The 11,649-nt window shown below is 34.5% G+C and overlaps 1 pseudogene; it reads left to right on the forward strand.

Moving 5' to 3' along the window:
• Nucleotides 1–1,105: 1,105 nt before the first annotated feature.
• Nucleotides 1,106–2,020, forward strand: LOC148513880 (olfactory receptor 1468-like; annotated as a pseudogene).
• Nucleotides 2,021–11,649: the final 9,629 nt, after the last annotated feature.

Consider the following 11,649-nt stretch of genomic DNA (forward strand, 5'->3'; position numbering starts at 1 on the left):
TCGAACTTTGGCCGCTCTAGTAGTTTTTCCTATATAAATTAAAGGGCAAGTACACTCTATTGCATAAACTACAAATTTTGAGTGACATGTCAGGAAATCCTTTATTTGTATATTCCTTGTTAATGTTCCAAATTCTGTTATTTTCCATTCTCCTTTACCTTCCAAACACATCTTGCAAAACCCACATCTGTGGAAACCTTTATTTCGGGATGAATTTCTTTGATGTACCTGTGGGAGTACACTGAATACTAATTTATATTTCATATTCTTTGATTTTCTTTAAATGAATGTAGGGGTCCGGTTGATTATTTTATTAAGTACAGGATCCTTTAATGCACAGTTTTATATTGTTTATTAAAAGTAGTGCAAAAATTAAGGGTATATTCATTCAGTTTCTTCTTATCTCTATTTTCACCAATGAGATTATCTCTATCCATACCCCATACTTCCTCTAATGATTCCTCCATCTTTCTCATACTATAACCTTTTTGTTTAAATTTATTAATCAGAACTTTTGACTGTTCATCAAAAGTTTCCATTTCAGAACAGTTATGTCTCAACCTTACCATTTGTCCTTTTGGGACATTATCTAGCCATCTAGGCAAATGATTATACTTATTTCTATATATGTGTTAGAATCAGTGGGTTTCACATAATTGCTCGTTATAATTTTCCCTTCTACTATATCTATTTATAGATCCAGAAAATGGTTAGTCTGTTGACTTATACAGAAAGTTAATTGCAAATTTATATTATTGTTATTTAAATAGGCACAAAAAAAGTCCAGAGCTTCTCTTTCCCCCCTCCATACAAATAAAATGTTGTCTTAAAAAACGACACCAGGACACCAGGTTTGCGCTCCAGACATAGGACTCCTCCCATCTGGACTTGAATAGATTTGCAACATTTTTGATAAAGTGGTGTTTTATCTAGGTGTGGTTTTGCTGCAGCCAGATGTTGTCAGTGCCTGTACCATTGCTAAATATATTTTACATGGGGCTTTTTTATGCAAGGTGTTCATAATTTTATCATTCTCACTTTGTACAGGACATTAGGCTGTATTAACTATTGAACTGTTGATGTCTCTGTTTGTACCTACCAAGAGAGGAATATGACAGTAATCATAGAAATTCTTCTACTAGGATTTCCAAGTCTCCAGCAATATAAGGTTCTAACCTTCTGTCTGCTTTTTCTAATTTAATGTGTCACAATCTGTGGGAACCTCCTGATCATTATACTGGTGTTCCTGAGCTAGAATCTCCATTCTACTATGTATATTTTCCTTACTCAACTTTCTGTCTGTGACATGTTGCTGACCACTGATATTGTTCCCAATATGCTTTATGTTGTCCTTATTGAAGGAGGCCACATTTCTTTTTTGGGCTGTATCACTCAATATTTAATATTTTGTTCTTCAGAATGTTTGGAGTGTCTCCTTCTGACAGTGATGTCTTATGACCGGTATTTGGCCATATGTAAACCACTGCATTACAATGCTATAATGAGCCACATGTTTTGCATTAAACTAATCATCATCTGCTGGGTTATAAGTTATTTAGGGCTGCTAAATGAAGCTATAGCTCTTTGTACATTATGGTTTTGTGGACCACATGTGATTGATCACTTTTTTTGTGATATTACTCCCTTGCTGGAACTTTCCTGCTCAGACACCTATGTGGTTGAAATGGAGACTAACATACCGGTACTTACAATCCCAGTTATTATAGTTCCATTCATAATCATTATCATTTCTTATGTCTGTATTGTTCTCACCATCCTAAAAATTCCATCACTTACTGGAAGACATAAAGCCTTCTCCACCTGCAGCTCTCACTTGGTCATTGTCTCTATATTTTTTGGAACCCTGACAAGTATTTATTCACTTCCAACTAAAGCAAAGTCACAACATTTAAGTAAAGTTCTGTCTCTGTTGTACACAGTGGTAACACCATTGATTAACCCTATCATATACAGCTTCAGAAATAAGGACATACATGAAGCATTTGAGAAATATATCTGACATTTTTTCAGTGTGTTAAGCTAGGTAAACAGTTAAACATGTTGGCAAAAATATGTACCAAAGTTCCATTTTTCAAGCCACATGTTCTAATGCACTTGATATGCAGTATGTAAACAATTTCCAAAAGATCAAATCATACATCAAAGCACATATATAAAAAAAACTATTAAAATGTGTAACAGCAATCCTGATTTATACAAATGCAAATATTTAAGAACATTTAATATTTAGTGATGATTGCTTAATAATAGAAAAGAAGATGTGGTTGTGATGGGAGATATAGATTATACCATACACTGTTTGATCTATCTTGCCTTTTGTCACTGAAAAAATGAATACTCTTTCTTTTTTTCAAAAGCCCAGCCTACAATACAATGGGTTGACTTGGTTATTGCATACCAACAGTGATATTGCAGGATGGCTGTGCCCCCTGGTCTGGCATCCCTTGTTGGGTGCATACTAAGAACATGCCTTGAAGTTTAACTTGCACCACAGTGCCTCTCTAGACACCTGGTCAGTTAGAACAGTGTGGTGGGGTGCCATACAGCTAGTTTCTGTGCTGCTCTCTTGGCATTGTACACCCCCTGTTAAGGCCCTGGGAACCCGGGTAATAGTGTATAAATATATTAGAACCTCTTTTGTTACTACAATACATTAAGGACCTGAATTAGCAGTCAACATTAAAGTCACCTAGGTTGTGTTTTTTTGTCCAGAAGCTGTAATTTGCAAATGCTAGATTGAGCCTCCCCCTTGTGTATTATTGTGTGATGGACAGTGTAATCCCCGAGACACCAACTGTTATTGCCAACGGAGAGTGAAAATCTACCAGTGGATCCAACTACTCCATCATCAGTGCACCACCATGTCCTCCATAGACACATGCGACAGCTCATGTCTGGTGCAGTAAACAATAAAAAGGGGGAGGAGAACAGTCCTAATATAAGAGTATATGTAAATTGTAAGAATAGAAATTGAATATGTATGGCTTGGTTATAATAAAAAAACTTTTAATACTATAATAGACAATAAATAACAATATGACAAATGTACATTACAGTATGTAAATATGGCATTTTAGCCAATACAATTCTATACAGATACAAAAATACTCATGTGTGAGACACTTGGGAATAGTCCAACATCAATCAATGGATGTAAAATCCAAATGGAATCATTTATAAACTTTTAAATGACAGTCTGTAATGTACACAGTTTAGTCCAGATAAATAACCAGCAAAGTGTGTGAATATTACTAGCTTGATGGACAGGAAAATAACATACTGTAAGTAAAGCTTACCATCAGCTACCAACTTATTGTGAAGAATACTGTTTAATAATGATTGGACGGACTTTTCCTGTTCATTCATCTGGTAAAATGCACACACTATGCTGTGAGCCAAATTAATCGACCATTTCTATTGTGGTTTCAATCCCATATTAGAACTTTCTTTTATAGATTTTTTTCATAGCGTAATGACATCTATATTACTGTTTTTTTTTCTTTACAATCATTCTTTCATATATTTACATTGTCTTAAGCATATGAATAATGCCAACATTAACCGGGAATGGAAAATTCTTATATACGTGCAGCTCCCATCTCACTGTATTGTGCCTATTTTATGGAACACTAATAATTACGTACATGCTTCCACATAAAGGCCAATTACTGATAATTAGTAAAATACTATCTATGCTACACACTGTCTTCCCACTATTATTAACACTTTTTTTAACTATTTCATATACAGTTCGAAAACAATGTTTTTAACTTTTTTTTAACCCTTTAATATACAGTCTGAAAACAATGTCATCAAATAAATTTTGATAAAAATGTTGTATAATTACAATGGGTATTGATGTGGTTGATATTCAAAAATGTTGGTATTTTCATTCATGTTTCAAAGATGTGCTGTGGCATAAAAAAATGCAAATATATATATATATATATATATATATATATACTATATTTATATGTATATTTTTATATACTATATTTATATAAATTAGAGGTGTGTAGTCTGGCTTCCTTGAAACCGAAAGTTAGGGGTTTCCAATCGAACCAAGTGCTGATTTTGGCCTTCCCACCAAGCTCGGTTCCAGAAATGAGGCAAAATGTAATCTTCGCAATGTTGGATCTTGTGGGTTTTGGATTGCATATAGAGTTCCTCCATTATGATCAGACACCATTTCACACTGGAGAATGGATAGAACTGGGCGCAGTAAGGGACTTTGAAAAAAAATATTTAGGTCAGCACTGATTGTAGTGTAAATATAACAGCCACAGTGACTGGGCATTATATCAGAGGAAATGTGTGGGCTGGCAGCAGGAGAGGGTGAGGGGACTGATCTGCAGCACTCATTTTTGGCACTTTAAAAAATGTTTTTTAGGAGCACTGTGTTAAAGGGGTACTGTGTGCTGCTGCAGTACTGTAAGGCACAAAAAATAAAACAGTAAAACACCATAGGAGTTCACTGCTAAATTTTGTTACCTAAGCTTACTGGGGCATTTTTTGTTTTTTACAAGAAGAAAATTAACATCATTAGGGTGCCACCCTTATATTAGGGACACTGTGTGGCAGTTTGTTGTGTGTTCAGTAACTGTAAAAACTTAAATAAAATAATTGTATGATAAATAAATATAATGTTGTTGGTAGGGTTCCAACCAGCTTATACTAGGGGGGCTAAGAGGCAGTTTATTTTGTGTCGAGTCACTGTAAATTTCTTTTACATAAACCTTGCTTGTTAACAAAATATAATTTAATTGTTTTAATTAGGGTGCCACACTGTTTATACTAGGGATTATGAGGCAGTTTGTTGTGTATTTAGTCACTGTAAAAAATAGAAATACATTGAGTGTTAAAAAATATAATGTCAATGTTAGGATGCACCATGTTTGCTAAGGGAGCTCTGATGTAGTCTGCTGTGTGTTTAGTCACTGTAAAAAAACATTTAAAAAAACTTGTGTGTTAAAAACTATAACTTCATCGGTACATAATGGGTGCCACATTTATATTAGGAGAACTGTTTATAGAAGAACAGGAGCAGAAACCCAGTACTAGTGATGCTACTGCTACTAGTCTTGATAGTAGTAGTACTTCAACATCTACTAAAGATGGTCAAGGAAAAGAAAGTTTAAGAAATGGCACCTGAAATCTAAATAATATTTTACAATGTTAAATAAAAAAACATCACCTGTAACAATAAAGAGAACATTTTACAGCCACATTTTTTTTAACTTTGCCAATATTCCATACAACACACACAGTGGCAAGGAGAGGCTGAGGCCATGGCCTTCCTTTGCTAGAAGTGGTGGTGTTAGTGATATTTCATGCACTAGAATACTTATTGCAGAAGCCGGGGCTAAAGACTGTCAGAGATCTTCTGAAACCACACATGCAACACCGTCTCATTCAAAAGAACAAACTGTGTGTTGACAAACTTCACAAATCTCTGAGGAGAGTCTATGTTTGTTAACAAGTGCTATGTGTGATTAGGACTCTGAGTCTGATATTTCTGACACTGTACTCATCTATAAGCCTCCTTTCTACATTTCCAAACCCTCTGCAAATGTGGGGATGAACAGCAGTAAAGAACGTGACTTTGAAATTGAGGATGCTAATTTCTTAATTGAGGACTATTCCATCTTGCTCCACTTTTCTTTTATGTTGCAGTATATATTTAAGGGTCATTGGTGATGGTCTTTTTTGGACAGACAAACATTTTTATTGGTTAATGCAGTACTAATTTACTATTTTTTTTAACCACAAATAATGTAGTGCCTCACAAAGAAAATATATGAAAAAGATTCATATAGCATATTTAGTTCTATCCAGTAATATGAAAGAACAAGAGCAACTTTATTATTTTATGGCCTTTTCTTTTCTTAGTTGCTGCAATATAGGGCCATATCTCAAAATAGAATTGATCAATCATTTAATCAATCAATTGTTTACCTCTCCTTCCAGTACATAGTCATACACACTCCACCTCCATTTCCCTGTATTGCCCTAATCTAGTTCTTGATTAACGAAAACTTTTTTTCTATGGGGTTGTTTAGTTTATTAAACTGCCATCCTGTCTGCCACTGCAGTGCCACTCTGTTTCCTTATTTGAAGTTGAACTGCCATGTCTTTGGGCCAGCCACTGCTGAGTTAGCCAGTTACTGTAGCTAGGTGCCACCTTTTGGCCTGAGCTATATGAAAACATTACTGTGAGCTGCAAGGTGGTCAAAATTGACAAGAAATTGACTAGAAATGGCTGGAAATTAATGTTGTTGAGCTTAATAATACTGTAGCAACAAAATCAGGCCCCCAAAACCATGATTTTAGCTGTTTTAATCAATTGTTTAAAAAATAAATCCCAGGTTGAAAACCAAAACACTTGAGGGTGGTTTGGTCAAACCAAAACACAGTTATCAGTGCACATGTGTGTGTATATACAAAATATAATCAATGGGCATTATATACCTAATGTGACTTAAGGAACTCACAAGGAAAAATTTATCAATTTTTGCAGTGTATACACCTGGAGGTTAATTTACTAAAATTCGAGTTTGGTTTGATCTTGTTTTTTTTTAACTTGATTTGCATCACTAAAACTCGGGCAAGTTTCCCATTTTTAAACTCTCAAATTTACTAAGAAGTGAGTTAAACTTAAATTGAGTAGGCTGAAAGTGAAGCAGATCTCTAACAAATTGCAAGTTTTGAATGAGATTACTCACTCGAGATTGCAGACTTTTCTCTCTGCCAAACACTCCCGAATAAACAGCCTGCACATATCAGTAAGATATGTGAAAGCTACTTGTGTTGTACCTGAAAAAAATGGATTAAATGTTTAAAAAAATGATGTAGGGTACCCCCAAAAAGTGTTTCCAGCCCCGGACTGCTCAGCCCATCCTGGTTCCTAAAATTATGAAGAGTGGTTTTTTGGCGCTACCACTTATATGTTCAAATACAGTTTATATACTAACTGGTAAAAAAAGATATATATAAAAGACAAAGACCATATGTATAATCCAGCCAAGAAAGCAATTTATTGATATATAACAGGAGAAGAGACAGGATGAGGATAACTTTTTGTGTTCAAGAGGTGGAAACATTTAACATCAGGATCCCAGCAAAAACTGGAATTGATATCACTTCCAGTTTAACGATCTGGACTATTTACTTTTCTCCCTTATTTTAACATTTGGGCATCCCACATTATAATGTTTAAGGAGCCCCATATTTATGGGCCATCTCATCTTATTTTACAAGTATTTTTAGTATGAATTTCACACTTTATTATCCAATTTCCTGTTTGGAAGCCCATAATAGGATATGAGTCAACATAAGGGTATTTAAACCCCATCTAGTCACAGTTCACACAAACCTTGATAAAGACTCAGGTGATTGGTCAAAACGCATTGCCAGCTGTGACTGTGTTTATCCAGTAATTGGATTACTAAATATAAGCATTGGGGCCCACACCTTTAAAAGCCATTCAGAGTTCCTTGGTCCAGATGGTCAAGGGGCCCCATGTTTGTATATATGGTATGAGCCATTCCATTTTTTTTCACTGAACATCTTTTTGCACTGATTCATTTATGTTTATATTCAGTTATGTTTTTATTTATGGATGATCTAGTTTATTTTATTCCCTTTTACTAGGGTAATTGTGTCTTTTTAGCTATTTATCTGTTTTATTTCCCTACCCATGGTACTTCTGTGTGGTTTAATTTTGTTTGTGCTGCTGTTCCCTTTTTCAGAGGGTACTGTTATATATTAATAAATTGATTTCTTGGCTGGATTATACATATGCTCTTGGTATTTTATATATCTTTTTTAACCAGTTAGTATGTAAACTGTATTTGAACATATAAGGGGTAGCACCAAAAAAAACAACTCACCTTACTTTTTTCTGAAGCTAATTTTGGTCCTTTAGGTGAAGGGATCTCAGTGGTTTTAGGCTGCTAGCTACACACATATCCTTCAACCCTAGGAGCACCATACCTGAAATCATTCCACGTTTATTTCATTTCACACTAGCAACCCGGCACCCACCACCCAGGAGTGCTGGGGTGACCCCATGCTTTCAGCCTAGGCCTGGAGTGCCCTAGAAAGAGTGTGCCCTTTATTGGGGGGTCCTTACATTCACAGGGATTCCTTGCATGTGCTTACTAGCGGTCATGCATAATGCATTGGCCAAGGGAACCGGTGAAAGGTTTCCTCTGGCTGTGGTGTTACACCCCCACTAGAAAGAGTCTGGTGCTGGTTATGCTAAATAAAGGGGACCTCTAATTATTTTGTCTCCTGTATTTTCCAATACCAGGACTGGCTCACTTAGCCCAGTGGTGGTTGTGGTAAATTCAGGGGACCCCTAAGTATTTTGTTCCCTGTATTTACCCAACCAGGACTGGATCTGAAAAGTCCTGGGCTGTTTGTGCTTTTATGGGGGGACCCCATGGTTTTTTTTTTAAAAGCAACACTTTACAAGTTGTTTACCCCTAATACATGCACAAATCTCACTGATCTGTGCATGCATCTGTGTCAATCAGACCTGCTCATGCTAAAATTTAAAGCATGAAGCAGGTCAATTCATAAGGGGATTTGTAGTTTCGAATTTGTGTTCGATTTCAAATCAAATATTAGTACATAAGTGATATGTGTTTTGGTTTATGTAAAAGTACCAATGAAATTCCGATGTTTGATTTGAGTGGAATTTAAGGGAAATTATTTTTCATGTTCAATTTGACATTCTATTTTGCCTTTAGCAAATTTCCAAATGCAAATAAAATCAAAATTGAAGGAAAGTCAAATTAAAATTGAAATTCAAATCACACTAAAATCAAAATCAAACATTAGCAAACATACCTCCTAGTGTACTGGAGGCCCTTTTTATACCATATGTAAATATCTACTTGATTACAACCATGTGTGAAAAAATAGCAACTAAGTAAACAAATAAAAAAACTTATAAAAACAGATCCCACATCCCAAATCATTTTTTGATAAGTTTCATTACCTAGTATGGGGCTTTCTTTTGCTCCAACTAATAAACCTATTAACTTTCAAATATTTTTGGACTTGAATACGTTTATAAGAAAATTAACCCTTAAAATGCATTTTTTTAAGAATGATATGGGTGTTATTAACTATTAATGTAAGTCTAAGTCTGACCTTAAGAATATTTCTAGATATTATCCATTTGAGTCCAAAAAGCAGAAAAATATATATATATTTTATGAACTAGTTGAAAAAGATTTATGTTAAAATAAGCATGATAATCCTAATAATAATTTAACTACCTAAGAAAAAAATACATTGAAACCTTTAAAAACTAATAAAGACATTGTCCTGAATTAGGTGGATAAAAGGGAGGTTAATTTAGTTTAAATATAATCGAAAATGGAAAAGAAGCCTACAGACTACTGATACAGTAGATAAGAACTCCTATAAAATATTTCTAAATTATTCTGCTGAAGAATATATATCAGAGTTGAGAAATGTATTAGTTAGCAGTCTTCATAGGAAAATCATCAATAAAGATGAATATCAATTCCTAATATATGATCAAACATCTGCCTTTTTTATCCTTGAGATACACAAAAGTCTAGAATTCCCACCAGGTAGGCTGATTGGATGGGCATACATTCTTTAATGGTACATGATTTTACATAATTTATTATATGTAGAATGAAAGGATGACTTTGCTTTTGTTACTATATATTTGCAATCATTATATACAGTATATCTATTAACATGATAGGGGAATTGAATTGGTCAGAGATTTCCTAGAACCTTAATTACTTAAGGAACATAAGGCAGAGGTTCCCAAATGAGGTCCTCAAGGCTCCCCAACAGTTCAGGTTTTACATTTTTCCATGGTTAAGCACAGGTGGTTAAATAAAATTGACTGAGGTACTAATTAAATCACCTGTGCTCAACCATGGATATCTCTTAAACCTAAACTGTTGGGGAGCCTTGAGGACTGTGATTGGGAACCTCAGAAATAAGGAATTATTTTCGAGTTCATTGGGTTTTATACGTCTGCATAATTATTTAAAATATTTTGACAAATTTTACCTGCAAACATATTGTACCAATCTTTGGTTCCAGAGAGGAGACCCCATGCAGTTTTCTTTTTCACTTTTTGCACTTTGTTTTGCTTAAAATGCTCAATCATACACAGATGATACTGATATGTGTATATTTGTGCTAAGCAAGCTGCCCAGGAGGGGGGGGGTCTATTTGAAACTTCTATTGTTGCTTGAGTTTGCTTACTTTATAACCCATGACTATAATCAAAATTTTCGGTCAATTCTTGACCATTTTTGACTATGAAAAGAACTTGTGAGTTTGGTCAATGGTGTTTTTATTTATATGTGTGTTTTCATCTGTGTTTTGCCGAGAGAATCATAAAATCACACCCCTGTTTATCTTTAGTATTTTTCTGAGTAATTTAGATCTGTTTACATGCAATCCAAAACTTGCGTTTTGTTTAAAAATCTGAGTTCCAAACAGACTGCAGAATTGAGCCAGGAGTCGGTTCTACTCAGAGACAAAAAATTATTCTGAACTGGGACTCAATTCGACTCAAAACCGCTAAGTTTGTCTGTCTTCAATTTTCTGGAAAATCAAATTAAACATCTCTATTAATTATTATAAATAGTTTCTAAGTAGGAAATTATTGTTATGGTCATGTATATTGATTAAATAATTGTTAGAACATTGTGGATCACAAGCTATGAGCTGCCACCATATATTTTCCTATCACTTAGTTTATACACTGCAGCTGTTATAGTACCACAATACTGATTACTTTGTCTGAACAGTCTGGTGCAGAAATGCTCTTTTTTGGTCGAGTCAGTTTAAAAGTCAATGTAGGAATATCCATATTGCTGGTGATGGTACCTGATAAAGTGATGAGGTCCAGCATTTGGTTTGCTGCATTGGTTTATCCATTATTTTCACAAGAGTATATATCTACAAAGTACTACTGTATATACTTTACATGAGGGCAAAGACAGTACTGTAAGTGAAAGCTCAGCTGACTAAAAAAAATATTGTTAAGTGTCTGAGTGAGCTATAGCATAGTCATTTTTTGTAAATGACATTATTTTATAATGCAATATAGATATTTGAAAGGACAATTGTGTGACCCTATCAGATGCACCCAAGTAGGTAAAAGTTAAAGAAATATATTTTTTCTTGGTATGCAAAAAAATGTTTGAAGTTTTTCAATAAAACTACATTTTCAATGTAAAACTAACTAATTTCCCTATCTTATTGTATGTTCACTTTGTGTGGTGTCAGTTACAAGTACAATAGATTTGCTCCTGTCCTGGTGTAAATCAATCATGATTTTATCTATCGAAGTACCAAAGCAACCCAGTGCTAGTGCTAGCATTGGCAGTCATATTGCAATATGTCTTCAACATATACTTTTAATGAAGGTGAAGGGGTAAGAGGAAGGTGTGAGAAAAGACACTCCAAATCTAAACAATGTTTGGCACAGCCATATTGTACACCACAGTCAATGGCTGAGAGAGGTAAGCCCCAGGCTCTTTCAACCAATGAATGCTTCCTTCATTCACTACTATGGTAGGAACATCAAGGTTATTATTATTATTATTATCCTTTATTTAT

The sequence above is a fragment of the Taudactylus pleione genome, unplaced genomic scaffold (assembly GCF_031769625.1).
Source record: "Taudactylus pleione unplaced genomic scaffold, aTauple2 ptg000268l, whole genome shotgun sequence".
NCBI lineage: Eukaryota > Metazoa > Chordata > Amphibia > Anura > Myobatrachidae > Taudactylus > Taudactylus pleione.